Here is a 14705-nt window from a genome sequence, read left to right as displayed (position 1 = left end):
GGAGGGTCCAACATAAACCAAGTTGCCGGGTTTCTTAAAGGGGCCGAGCGCCTTTGTGTGCCATTGTTTGCTAAACTCCCGGTTTCAGCCTCACCATTGCAAGAATTGCAGTTCACATATGGATTGCTGCGACATGTATGTGGCTCAGAGCGGTTTCTGCTTCTGCATATAGCAGAACAACGGGATATTCATACTCTCAGTTAACCGGCACCCATAGGGATGCCAGATAAATATAGCTTCTGGTTGCTTGAGAGTTACTATTAAAAACAGCCCTAAGTAAAATTATACCCCTTGCTATACCATGCTTTGTATTGACTTAATACTAATACTGAAATACATCAATTACATGCAAATTGAGACGAACTTAATGTAACAGTTTTCCTTTATTAAATATGTATTTTATTATTATTTATTTATTAAATATGTATATTTATTATTTTATATGTATTTTGTATTATGAGTTTTTTGCCAGTTGTTTGAGAGTTCCGGTTAACTGAGAGTCTACTGTATAAGCAATATCTGCATATATGCATTTAATATGCAGTAGAGTCTCACTTATCCAACGTTCTGGATTATCCAACGCATTTTTGTAGTCAATGTTTACAAAATATCCTGATATTTTGGTGCTAAATTCGTAAATACAGTAATTACTACATAGCATTACTGCATATTGAACTACCTTTTCTGTCAACTTTGTTGTATAACATGATGTTTTGGTGCTTAATTTGTAAAATCATAACCTAATTTGATGTGTAATAGTCTTTTCCTTAATCCCTCCTTATTATCCAACATATTCACTTATCCAATGTTCTGCTGGCCTGTTTATGTTGGATAAGTGAGACTCTACTGTATTTATATAGATAGCGATATCTGCATAATAATAATACAGTAGAGTCTCACTTATCCAACATTCTGGATTATCCAACGCATTTTTGTCGTCAATGTTTACAAAATATCATGATATTTTGGTGCTAAATTCGTAAATACAGTAATTACTACATAGCATTACTGCATACTGAACTACTTTTTCTGTCAAATTTGTTGTATAACATGATGTTTTGGTGCTTAATTTGTAAAATCATAACCTAATTTGATGTGTAATAGTCTTTTCCTTAATCCCTCCATATTATCCAACATATTCACTTATCCAACATTCTGCCGGCCCGTTTATGTTGGATAAGTGAGACTCTACTGTATATAGACACACACATACACACATATCTGCTTGATAGCTGTCTATATGAGAAATATCTGCATGAATATTTATATAGATAGCGATATCTGCATAATAATATATGTATGTATATTTGTGTGTGTATATCTGCATATCTATATATATAAAAGAGTGATGGCGTCAGGGCAGCGGACAAAACAACAAAACTACAGGCCCCCCAACCTCGAAATTTGACAACACAACCCATCATTCACGGCTCTAGGTTGATACAACAAAAAGAAAAGAAAAATAAAGTCCTAATTACAGGGAGAGGAATAATAGTTTTTATCCAATTGCTGCCAGTTTGAAGGCTAAGCTCCGCCCACTTAGTCTCCTAGCAACCCACTCAGCCCAGGGCACAGGCAGAGTTAGGCCTCACTTAGGCCTCTTCCACAGATTATCTAATTTGCACTGGATTATATGGCAGTTTCGACTCAAGGCCCTTCCACACAGCTATATAACCCATTTAGAATCTTATATTATCTGCTTTGAACTGGATTATCTTGACTCCACACTGCCATATAATCCACTTCAGTGTGCATACTAAACATAAAGACAACCATACAACAGACATTTAATACCATCACTACCTCAACAATTTCTCACCAACACCACCACACAATGCCACAGCAACCGTGGCCGGGCACAGCTAGTATACCTATATGTACACACATCTGCTCGATATCACATATGAGCAATTGTGCGTATATTTATATAGATAGCAATATCTGCATATATGCATAATAATATGTGTGCATGGAACAGATTTATTACCTGCCTCTCCTTTCAGTACAATATATAGAGAAACACATTTCTAAACATATCTATATATACTGTATTTCATCACATAATTTCATCACATAATAACTACCTCCACATTAAAGTAGAGTCTCACTTATCCAAGCTAAATGGGCCGGCAGAAGCTTGGATAAGCGAATATCTTGGATAATAAGGAGGGATTAAAGAAAAGCCTATTAAACATCAAATTGGGTTATGATTCTACAAATTAAGCACCAAAACATCATGTTATACAACAAATTTGACAGAAAAAGTAGTTCAATACGCAGTAATGTTATGTTGTAATTACTGTATTTACGAATTTAGCACCAAAATATCACGATATATTGAAAACATTGACTACAAAAATGGCTTGGATAATCCAGAGACTTGGATAAGCGAGGCTTGGATAAGTGAGACTCTACTGTATTTCTGTTTTTCCTCGCAGAATAGTCGCATCCCCATTGTTTTTCTAGGCAGCAGCGGGCTTTTGGAAAAGCCTCCTGTGCAAAACAGCAATTTTTCTAGGCAGCAGCGAGCCTTTCCAAGCCGATTGCTTGCTGGGAGAGAGGAGACTTTTCCCTCCTGGCAAGCACTCGGCTTGCAAGGAGGGATAATAGGGCCTCCCTATTATCCAACAGTTTCGGTTATCTGACACCCCCCCCCCCCCATTTATGTTGGATACCTGGAACTCTACTGTACTTTTAAAATGTTCTAGTTTGTATCTCCTCTCCTCTGCCCTCTTTCCTTCTTTACTTCCACTGCTACAAACTGAATTTAAAGTGCAAATGACATACTCACAAAGAGAGAAGAGAATAGGGGGAAATCCTGCTCTTCCCGGTCAGTTCATGCAAAAACCATGTGTTTTGCAGCCTTTCCTAGCCTCCTTATCAATCATTTTTCTCCTCTTCACTCCACTTTGCAGAGGAAGATGGCCCAGAGCTGTGTCGATCCACGACAATGCAGAACTCAGGTGCCTCTCTTGAGTTTAAATCTCCAAAACTTCTCATAATGTCATTCAGACTTATCAGTAGCCCCAGCCATTGGCAGAACAGAAGCGTTGTTACAGAAGGGTGCCTATCTGAATGTTTTGCTTTTATCTTGGCATCTCAAAGGTGTCAAGATAAAAGGCAAGCTCATGATATTGCAAACACCAGATGTCTAAAACCGAGCCAACCATACAAAACAGCAGCCCTACCTGCTGCTTTCCATGGTTGTTGCATCATGTTGGTTTCAAGCTTGCAACATCTAAAGAGATAGCATTCGTGTGTGCCGTTTTATCAGTCCCACGGATTTTGATTTTTTTTTAAGTTCTAATTTATAAGGGACACCAAAAGATTATTTTCCTCCACATAACCACCTTGTGAAATTCACCACAGATGTTCTTATTTTGTGAATGAGCGAGTTAGCAAGAACATAAATGGGAATTAAAGAATGGCCCATTTAGGAAACCTATATTATTTATGTATTCATTAATGTATTAATTGGGTTGTTGTATGTCTTTCAGGCTGTGTGGCCATGTTCCAGAAGCATTCTCTCCTGATGTTTCGCCCACATCTATGGCAGGCATCCTCAGAGGTTGTGAGGTATGGAGAAAACTAAGCAAAGAGGTTAATATATATCTGTGGAAAGTCTAGGGTGAGAGAGGTCAGTGTGAATGTTGTGTAGTTAATCACTTTGATTAGCATTGAAAAGCTTATCTGCTGTCTTCTTCCTGCCTCTGGGGCATCCTTTGTTTAGAGTCGTTAACTGCCCTTGGTTGATTCATGTCTGGAAATCCTCTGTTTTCAGAGTATTGCTTTTTATTTACTGTTCTGATTTTTGAGTTTTTTAATACTGGTAGCCAAATTTTGTTCATTTTCATGGTTTCTTCCTTTCTGTTGAAGTTGTCCACATGCTTGTGGATTTCAATGGCTTCTCTGTGTAGTCTGACATGATAGTTGTTAGAATGGTCCAGCATTTTTGTGTTCTCAAATAGTATTCTGTGTCCAGGCTGGTTCATCAAATGCTATGCTATGGCTGATTTCTGTGGTTGAATTAGTCTGCAGTGCCTTTCATGTTCTTTGACTCTTGTTTGGGCGCTGCGTTTGGTGGTCCCTCTGTAGACTTGTCCACAGCTGCATGGTATCTGGTAGACTCCTGCAGAAGAGAGAGGATCCCTCTTGTCCTTCGCTGACTGTAGCATTTGTTGGATTTTCTTCGTGGGTCTGTAGATAGTTTGTAGGTTGTGCTTCTTCATCAGCTTCCCTATGCGGTCAGTAGTTCCCTTGATGTATGGGAAGAACACTTTTCCTCTGGGTGGATCTTTGTCTTGACTCTCATGGCTTGTTCTTGGCCTTGCAGCTCTTCTGATGTCTGTGGTGGAGTCTCCATTGGCCTGTAGAGCCCAGTTTAGGTGGTTTAGTTCACCTTGGAGGAGGTGAGGTTCGCAGATTCTTTGTGCACAGTCTGTCAGGGCTTTGATTGTGCTCCTTTTTTGACTTGGGTGATGGTTGGAGTTTTATTATCCCATGGGTGGGACTCAAAGTGGTGAACAATGGTTAAAGCAACAGAAATTACATGATACAAAAGCACAACATCATGACCCCATTTTTTTTTTTTTCGTGTCAGGAGTTACTTGAGAAATTGCAAGTTGCTTCTGGTGTGAGAGAATTGGCCGTCTGCAAGGACATTGCCCAAAGGACGCCCAGATGTTTTGATGTTTTTACCATCCTTGTGGGAGGCTTCTCTCATGTCCCCACATGGGGAGCTGGAGCTGACAGAGGGAGCTCATCCACGCTTTCCCCAGATTCGAACCGGCAAGCTTCAGGTCAGCAACCCAACCTTCAAGTCAGCAGTCCTGCCAGCAAAAGGATTTAACCCATTGTGCCACCCCAAATAAAACAGATAAACAAATAACACATTACATCTATCTAAAAGGATAAAAAAAAATTCGGCCTAGGACAAAACAACAAAACTACACATCCCAGAAACACTAAACTTGGCAACACAACCCCTCATCCATGCCTCTACGTTCATACAACAAAAAGAAAAGAAAAGAAAAATAAAGTCCTAATTAGAGGGAAAGGAATAATTGTTTTTATCCAATTGCTGCCAGTTAGAAGGCTAAGCTCTGCCCACTTGGTCTCCTAGCAACCTACTCAGCCCAGGGGACAGGCACAGTTAGGCCTCAGGCCTCTTCCACACTGCCTATAAAATACAGATTATCTTATTTTAACTGGATTATATGGCAGTGTAGACTCAAGGCCCTTCCACACAGATATATTACCCATTTATAATCTTATATTATCTGCTTATACAATACTACACAGGGACATAGACCCCCCTCTACCCTCACCACTTTCACATACACAAACAACCAAATGCATACTAAACATAAAGACAGCCATACAACAGACATTCAATACCACCACTACCTCTACAAGTTCTCACCAACACCACCAGACAACGCCACAGCAACACGTGGCTGGGCACAGCTAGTAAACCATATATAACAAGCTTAAGAAATACGACATGTGCCACTAAAATTCCCTGGGCCTCAGGTCACTGAGGTTGTCCATAAAACATTATACTATACTATATACGATAGACATCAAACTAAATTTGTGATTGCATGATTAGACAACAAGCATGATTAGCAGCCTTAGGAAAAGACTTACAAGTATGTCGAGTTAATTGCCTCTCAGAATTAGCAGGCTTGTCTTAATTTTTTAAATTGTTGTTTTAAAGGTCCTTAGGGAAAAAATCTTGAGCTTCAAGTTTGTCAATATGAGAAAAATACGAAAATAATACTCTGCCCTTCAGCACTTGCAATGAAAAAGGACACTAGAAAGAGAACTGTCCAATTCAGTTTTTTTGAAATTGTACAGGTTTTGTGAGTGGCTTCTTCCTAAAGTGTTATTGCATTGGGTTGCTGTGAGTTTTCCGGGCTGTATGGCCCTGTTCCAGAAGCATTCTCTCTTGACATTTTGCCAGCATCTATGGCAGGGTTGTGAGGTGTGTTGGAAAACTATGCCACAGCTTAAGATAAAGTAAAGGTAAAGGTTTCCCTGACATTAAGTCCAGTCATGTCTGACTCTGAGGGTTGGTGCTCATCTCCATTTCTAAGCTGAAGAGCCGGCGTTGTCCTCCAAGGTCATGTTGCCGACATGATTGCATGGAGTGCCGTTACCTTCCCGCTGGAACGGTACCTATTGATCTACTCACATTGGCATGTTTTCAAACTGCTAGGTTGGCAGAACAGCTTAAGATAGTTGGGCTAAAACTAACAAAATGAACTTCAACAAGGGCAAATATAGCATACTCCACTTAGGCAGAAAAAAATGAAATGCAAAGATACAGAATGAGGGATGCCTGGCTTGACAACAATACGTGTGGACAGGATCTTGCAATCTTTGTGGACATTAAGTTGAACAGTGTGAGGCAGCAGCTAAAAAGGCCAATGGGATTTTGGGTTGCATCAAAAGGAGTCTAGTGTCTAGTTCAAGGGAAGGCATGGTGCCTCTCTCTTCTGCTTTGGTCAGACCTCACCTGGAATACTGTGTCCAATTCTGGGAAGCACAGTTCAAAGGTGTCCAGAGAAGGGCGACTAAAATGATCAAAGGTCTGGAGACCATGAATCCCTATGAGGAGCATTTTAAAGAACTAGGAATGTTTAGCCTGCAAAAGAGAAGGCTGAGCGGAGACACGATAGCCATGTACAAATATGTGAAAGGGTGTGATGTCCCATGGGCCATAGAGTCCTGATCCCAGTGCCATTGTGGCTGATGAGGAGGGAAACAGAGGATTTTTGCCGGCTCAGCAAGAGCCGGAATCTTTCCAGATGCCTATTGTTGATGTTTCTGCCCGAGAGCCCATTACGGAAGACCTTGACCAGGCCTTTCCCACTGCCTCCCCTCCTTTTCCCAGGAAACAGTTCTATGCGATGGGCAGGAGCGAGAAAGAGCAGGTTCGGAGGAGCTTGAGAATAACAGCTAAACAAGACGCTAATTAGACATGTTCCCCTGGGAAACTCTAGGGAGGAACGCATCTGGAGGGAGATGTGTTTCGTTCTCCTTTCCCTTGGGAAAGGAAGCTGGACACCTGCTTTGCAGAGAAATGAAACCGGGATAAAAGTGCCCGACACGAAGAATTCCGTGCGGAGTCAACAGATCTACTTCGGGAGTGATTTCGTGGTTCCAGCCAAGTGTGGACTTCGCAAAGTCCGCATCTCCAGTTCCTTGCCTTGCCTTGTCTAGCCAAGTATTCAAGAACTATCTTGCCTTGTTTCCAGCCTTGGACCTTGCTCCTAGTATCAAGCCTTGTTTCTAACTTTGCTGTGGACTTACTCTGAACTTTGGAAAGAATTTGGACGTTTCCCCACTCTATTGCTTGCAAATAGAGTGTGTTTCGGTTTGGATCTTCAACTTTGGACTCTAATATAAAATATTGGACAATATAATTTTGGACTATTTCTGACCTTTCCTGAAAGGTCTTTTATTGGACTATATTTCCTACTTGTTTTTATTATTCTTACATATTTCCTTAATAAAGATATTAGATAGTTTTTGGCCTCCGTGTGTCGGTTCTTAGTGCTCTCGTTGCCCTGGGCGTGACAAAGGGTTTCATAAGGCAGAGGAAGCAGACTTGTTTTCCACTGCCCTTGAAACTTGGACTTTTTAAAATCTATGTTAATTTTATCAATATTTGTATGTATGTATTTTTATCCTTTACAATTTTATCTTGTAAATCGCCTAGAGCATCTTGGATGGAGGGCGATTAATAAGTAATTAAATGATGATGATGATGATGATGATAATGATGATGACTTGGAGCAATGGGTTCAAATTAAGAATGGAGATTCCACCTGAACATTAGGAAGAACTTCCTGACCATACAAGTTGTTCAACAGTGGAACTCTCTGCGTCAGAGTCTGGTGGGAGCTTCTTCCTTGGAAACTTTTAAACAGAGGTTGGTTGACCATCTGCCAGGGGTGCTTTGATTGTGCTTTTCCCGCATGGCAGGGGGTTGGACCAGATGGCCCATGTGGTCTCTTCCAACTTGATATTCTATGATTCTATGACTTGGCCAGCTGGAGTTCGCTGCTGTCATCCAGACCCTCAGTGGAGAGTTGCAGTCAGTCAGGATAAGTGTTGGTGCCTTGAAAGGAAAGAGGAAGAACCAGACCTGCTGTCTGTGCCAATTGGGTCTCCAAGGGGAGGGTATGCCACAACTAGGGTGTAACAGCTGAAAATACTTTCTTCCATTTTCCTTGCATAACCTTTTTCCTATGTCTTTTAAAATATGGCCATATTGCTATTCACTTTGTTGGATGGAGACAGTCTGGAACGACATTGAACACTTAGACTATCTTACAATGTGATCTCACTGAATACAGTTCCAATTACAGTAGAGTCTCACCTATCCAACATAAATGGGCCGGCAGAATGTTAGATAAGTGAATATGTTGGGTAATAAGGAGAGATTAAGGAGAAGCCTATTAAACATCAAATTAAGTTATGATTTTACAAATTAAGCACCAAAACATCATGTTATAAAACAAATTTGACAGAAAAAGTACAATATGCAGTAATGCTACGTAGTAATTACTGTATTTACGAATTTAGCACCAAAATATCATGGTATATTGAAAACATTGACTACAAAAAAAGGTTGGATAATCCAGAACGTTGGATAAGCGAATGTTGGATAAGTGAGACTCTACTGTATTCACAAAAATATTTGAATACCAAAGAGTCATGCTAATGCCTAGGGAAGTGTTCTCATCAGGTTGAGAGTGCAATTATAAGTTCAAATTCTGCCAGATTTTGACCACAGAATTCAACTGGAAGTCTTGAGAGACTTCTACAGACATCACTAGTGTCATGGTTCGCAAAGGCACTGTGCTGTGTGTGTTAACTGGAAAATTAAGTGCATGAAGCTGATTGGCTGAGCCTGCAAAGATCTGGGGATCAATTGATACTGTTTCTGTTCTGCTGCTGCAGAACATATTTGCACAAGTTTTCAGTGCTGACTGAATACAGAGAGGCCTTACTATTTTGAGGCCTACTTTGCTGCTGAGGAAAGAGGGAGAAGAACCAGGACTGTATTCTTCTCTGAAGCAAATTTGTGGACTGAGAAAGGATTGTTTATGACTGTAGATTTCTGTAAGTGATCAGAGGGACCATTGTAAATACTACCTTTTTTTGATCTCTTGGTGTTGCATGAAAATCCGGGGTAGTTACCCCAGGAGTTGTAATACACCTGGATCGCTTCAATACTCACTTTGTTTCTTCGCCCTCCGTCTCGTCCTGACAATAAAAATGTGCATTTGTTGTGGTTCAGCTTTTGCCGTTGTGTGATTATAATGTGCCTTTGCATGACTCTGATGAAGATTCTGGGTTATATGTGCATAATGATGGGATTCAGGATGAATTCGAGGATGACTCTGATGCTGGGAATTATAGGAGTGTTCCAGCTGTGGGAAATGAAGAGCAGGGAGTTGTTCCCATGGGAATAAATCATGATGTTGTTTCTAACGAGGAATTTCAGGTGCAGGGCGTAGAAAGGGAGGATAGCACTTTGCCGCCTGATAATGAGCTCAGTGCTCTCCCTCCCTCTCCTCAGGATCCCCAGATGCCGAGTCTTTTCCTTCTTCCCTCATGACATACTCTCTGCCTTCCACCCTAGGTTCCCCTTAGTTTCCCCATGCTAGAGAGCCTGGCCAGTTTATGTACTTGTGATGAACCATGGGCCTTGTAGTCCTGCTCAGGACATTGTAATCCCTGATGAAGATGAAAACTTGGGTTTTTTACCTTCCCAGTCTGAACTGGATTCCTCTCAGCCAGATACTTCCCAGGCAGATCTGGAAACCTTGCACCTGCAAGAAAGTTGTGCCCCAGAAGTATGTCAAACAACCCCAGAGCCTACTTCTCCCGTGTTCTTGCGCCGGGAGTTTTGTAAACAACAGAGAAGTTTGGATTCAGCTTCGCGCAGGAGTGCGAGGATAGCAGCTAAGAATGTTGCCAATTAACATTGGTTCTCGTGAGAATCTTTAAGGAGTTTAACATCTGGTCTCAGAGTTTAGCTTTCGTTTCTGATTCCCAGAGAACCGCTCTGGTGAGAAAGTTGGACTCTATATAGGTGTTTTGCCCGCGTAGCAACTTCGCGGAGTCAATTCGTCAGCCTGCGGAGCGAGTTGTGTCTGGACAGCGCGCTCCGATTCAAGCCTCGCTTCAGCTCAAGCCTTGCCTTGCTATCCAGCCTTCGCCTTGCTTCCCAGCCTTGTTTACCTACGGACTTTGCCTTGTTTCCCAGGACTAATCCTTGCCTTGTTTCACGGATTTTACCAAGTTATTCCACGGACCTTGTTCTTGTTCTTAGTTACCTTGTTCCACGTTCAAGCCTTGTTTCAAGTATCAAGTTATTTCCTAGCCACGCTCAAGTTTTATGGACTAAAGGACCTTGTCATCTCCCCTCACTTTGCTTGGCAAAGTGAGTGTTTCGGTTATTGGATTACAACTTTGGACCTTAATATTTCTTATTGGACATTGCTTTTTTGGACTAATTCTGACCTTTCCTGAAGGGTCTAATTCTGGACTATTTTCTATACTTGTTTTTATTAACTTTATATATTCCTTCAATAAAGATATTAGTTAGATTCTGGCCTCTGTGTATGGTTATTGGTGCCTCTGCCGCCTGGGTCGTGACAGTTTGACTCCGCCACCCATAAGCACCAACTAACCGAGGCCAGGATGTCTACCGGAGCCGCGCCGGCTGGACAGCCGCTCAGCTACACCATCAGCAAGGACGAAGTGGACCGCATCCGTGACAGACTCAACGCGCAGGATGGAGAAATAAAAGGGTTGAGGGAGCGCGGAGTTCGCCTCCCGGCCATGGCGTTGCCTACCAAGTTTTCTGGGGAAGCTGCTAAGGTTCATGTTTTCCGCCGCCAATGTCAAGCTTATCTAGAGGCCCGTGATGCCGAGTTTCCCCAAGAAGACATCAAGGTGGCGTGGGTCTACAGTCTTCTAGATGGACCAGCGGCTAGCTGGGCGACGGCCCTGTTTGATCAAGCCTCCCCCCACCTAAATTCAGCACAACGCTTCTTGGATCACCTTAAGGAGACCTGGGGAATCGAGGACAATTTGGAGGCAGCCGGTCACAAACTCCGGCGCCTCCTTCAAGGAGACAGACCCATGTCTCAGTACATAGCCGGGTTCCGCGTGCTGGCCCACAACACCGGCTGGAACGATGTAGCCCTCAGAGGACAATTTCGGGAGGGTCTCAACATTGAAATGCTGGAAGAAATCTCCAAGGTGGATCCTCCCCAGACCCTCGAGGCACTCATTGATCAATGTTTACGGGCTGAAGTCATGATTGCCAACAGGAAACAATGGGTTCGAGGCCAGGGCGGTAGAGCCGGGGCAAAACCCCCCGCTCCCGCCAGTGTTCAGCCACGTCCGGTGTGGAGACCCCCGCCGCCAACCCCATACCCCAGAGGAGGCGAGGAGGTGCCGATGCAGTTGGGCAATGTGCGTCCCAGACTAGATGCCGCCGAGAAGGCCCGTCGTCAACGCTTGAACCTCTGCTGGTACTGCGGGAACGGGGGCCACTTCGCCAGAGAGTGCCCAGCCAAAGGGAAGCCTGCCGCCCGTCTTGCGGCGGCGTCCTCCACGGAGTCGAAGGCGTCTGAGCCGACTGGCACACAGCCGGCGGGGGAAGCCAACGACCGGGTGTAGAGAGGCTCGCCAACCCGGTCAAAAAATCCATCCAAGAGCCGCCAACCGGGGTCCTGTTCCTTCTCGTGGTCACATTATGGTCAGCAAAAAGGGGACCCGTCATGATCCACGCCATGATAGACTCTGGAGCTACCAACAATTTCATCGATAGAGAGTATGCCGACTCTCTGGGATTACAATATCATGATTTCAAGAATGCCCGTGTGGTGCAAGCCATAGACGGCCGTCCCCTCAAGACGGGCCCCGTAAGCCAGTGGTCGGAACCCACCAGGATGTGGATAAGGGAACATATGGAAGAGATTTCCTTCTTTGTTACCGAGGTTCCCCATTTCCCTGTGATTTTGGGAATTCCATGGCTGACACTCCACGACCCTAACATCTCCTGGTCCAACAGAGAACTGCAGTTTGCTTCACCGTACTGCCAAAACCATTGCCTCGTAGCCAAGGTATGCCATGCCACAGACTCCGAGCCCATCATCACCTTGCCAAAGAAGTACTCCGAGTATTGGGATGTATTCAATGAGAAAGAAGCCGAAAAATTACCCCCACATAGACCTTATGACTGTGCCATTGACTTGGTGGAGGGGGCCCCGATCCCGCGAGGGCATCTCTACTCCCTGACTGAACCAGAGCAAGAAGCTCTCAGGGAATTCTTAGAGACAAACCTTCGCAAGGGGTTCATCAGACCCTCTCAATCCCCAGCCGCCTCCCCAGTGATGTTTGTGAAGAAGAAGTCAGGGGAATTACGCTTGGTGGTGGACTACAGAGCATTGAACAATATCACCAAGCGGAACAGCTATCCCCTGCCCTTAATCTCGGATCTACTGGACCGACTTCGAGGAGCCAAGGTCTACACCAAGCTGGATCTTCGGGGGGCTTATAATCTAGTTCGCATCAGAGAAGGGGACGAGTGGAAGACCGCCTTCCAGACTAAATTCGGATTATTCGAGTCCCGAGTTATGAATTTCGGTTTATGCGGAGCTCCCGCAACGTTCCAGCATTTTGTCAACGATATTTTTCAGGACTATCTAGACAGATTCTTGATAATCTACCTGGACGATTTTTTGGTGTTTTCCAGATCACAATCAGAACATGAGAACCACGTCAAAATGGTGTTGCAACGATTGCGGGATCATGGACTTTATGCCAAGCTAGAAAAATGCGCTTTTGATCTACAAGAGGTAGATTTCCTTGGCTACCGCATCTCGCCTCTAGGGCTTTCCATGGATCCAGCCAAAGTTTCAGCAGTATTGGAATGGCGGGCGCCAACTAACAAGAAAGAGGTGCAGCGTTTCTTGGGGTTCGCGAACTACTACCGCAAGTTCATTCCAGATTTTGCCCGCTGGTCCGACCCCATCACTAGCTGCATCCGTGGAAAGCAGCCTTTCCGCTGGACTGATCAAGCAGAGAAAGGGTTCCAGCAACTGAAGAAACTATTCACCTCCCAGCCAATTCTACAGCACCCAAATCCTGGAACCCCTTTTGTGGTGCAAGCGGACGCCTCTGATGTGGCAATTGGGGCTGTACTCTTACAACCGGTGGGAGAACACCTCCATCCCTGTGCCTTTTATTCTCGTCAACTAACCACACCAGAGAGGAATTACACCATTTGGGAAAAAGAACTACTGGCCATAAAGGCAGCCTTTGAAACTTGGAGACATTGGCTAGAAGGGGCCAAATTCCCCATTGAAGTCCACACTGATCATCGTAATCTAGAACATCTAAGAACTGCCCGCAAACTAAATCAGAGGCAGCAACGTTGGGCTTTATTCTTTGAACGTTTCAACTTCCAGATCCATTATGTGACCCCAGCTCAAACCAAGCAAGCAGACGCCCTGTCACGTAAACCGGAATACGCTGCAGGACGCAAGGAGACCTTTGAATCCCAACTGCTACAACCTGAGAACTTTGCCACGCTCACAGTGGGGAACACCAAATCCAGTCCCATTGGTTCAATTTCCCCTACTCCAGGACCCATCTGTGCTCAAGAAATCAGGGCTAGTCAGCAAGCAGATGCCTGGGCGCAGGACCAACTTCGCCAAGGTCTGCATTTTCCCTTTTCGCTTAAAGATGGGCTGCTCTGCTATAGAAATCATGTTTATATCCCACCCGGACCGGGCAGGGAAAAAGCGCTTCGTCTGTGTCATGACTGCAAACCAGCAGGACACTTCGGACTATTTAAAACCATGCATTTGATCCTAAGAGATTTTTGGTGGCCCAAGATCCGCAAGGATGTGGAAAAATATGTCAACACCTGCCCAGTATGCCAGCGCTCCAAGATACGAAGGGAGAAGCCCTCAGGGCTTTTACACCCCCTTCCTACCCCATCTCGCCCATGGGAAATAATTTCCGCGGATTTCATCACTGACCTACCACCTTCCTGTGGATTCACCACGATCTTAGTGGTGGTGGACCTATTCACCAAGTTAGCCCATTTCATTCCCTGCGAAGGCCTCCCCACGGCCAAAGAAACTGCGGATCTATTTCTTCAGCATGTTTTCAGACTACATGGATTGCCCAAGAGTTTAGTCACAGACCGTGGATCTCAATTCACCTCTCGTTTTTGGAAGGCACTACAAAAACTACTGGGCATAGACTCTCGCTTATCTTCAGCTCATCATCCCCAAACAGATGGGCAAACGGAGCGCACTAATGCCACTTTGGAGCAGTATCTTCGCTGTTATGTAAACTACCAACAGGACAATTGGGCTTCTCTGTTACCACTGTCTGAGTTTGCCTACAATAATGGAGTTCAAGCTTCTACAAAAGAAACGCCGTTCTTTGCAAACTACGGTTTCCATCCACGTTTCTTTCCCCCTGTCATTGAAACTTCAGAAGTTCCCGCAGCAGAGGATTGGCTGCAGGAACTCACAGCGGTGCAACAACTTTTGCTCCAGCAACTGGACCAAGCCAAGGAGGACTATAAACGCCACGCTGACAAACACCGCCAGCCGGGCCCCGAAATCAAGGTAGGAGATCGGGTTTTTCTGTCCACT

The 14705-nt window shown here is 44.2% G+C and overlaps 1 long non-coding RNA gene across 1 annotated transcript; it reads left to right on the top strand.

The window, feature by feature from the left end:
• Positions 1-47: 47 nt before the first annotated feature.
• On the top strand, positions 48-9318 carry LOC134295969 (uncharacterized). Its single transcript, XR_010002502.1, has 2 exons — positions 48-135; positions 3498-9318. It is a non-coding gene; the product is annotated as an uncharacterized LOC134295969 (long non-coding RNA).
• Positions 9319-14705: the final 5387 nt, after the last annotated feature.

This window comes from Anolis carolinensis, chromosome 1 (genome assembly GCF_035594765.1).
Source record: "Anolis carolinensis isolate JA03-04 chromosome 1, rAnoCar3.1.pri, whole genome shotgun sequence".
Classification (NCBI taxonomy): domain Eukaryota; kingdom Metazoa; phylum Chordata; class Lepidosauria; order Squamata; family Dactyloidae; genus Anolis; species Anolis carolinensis.
The sequence above is the reverse complement of the archived record's forward strand: the minus strand, read 5'-3'. Positions and strand labels throughout refer to the sequence as shown.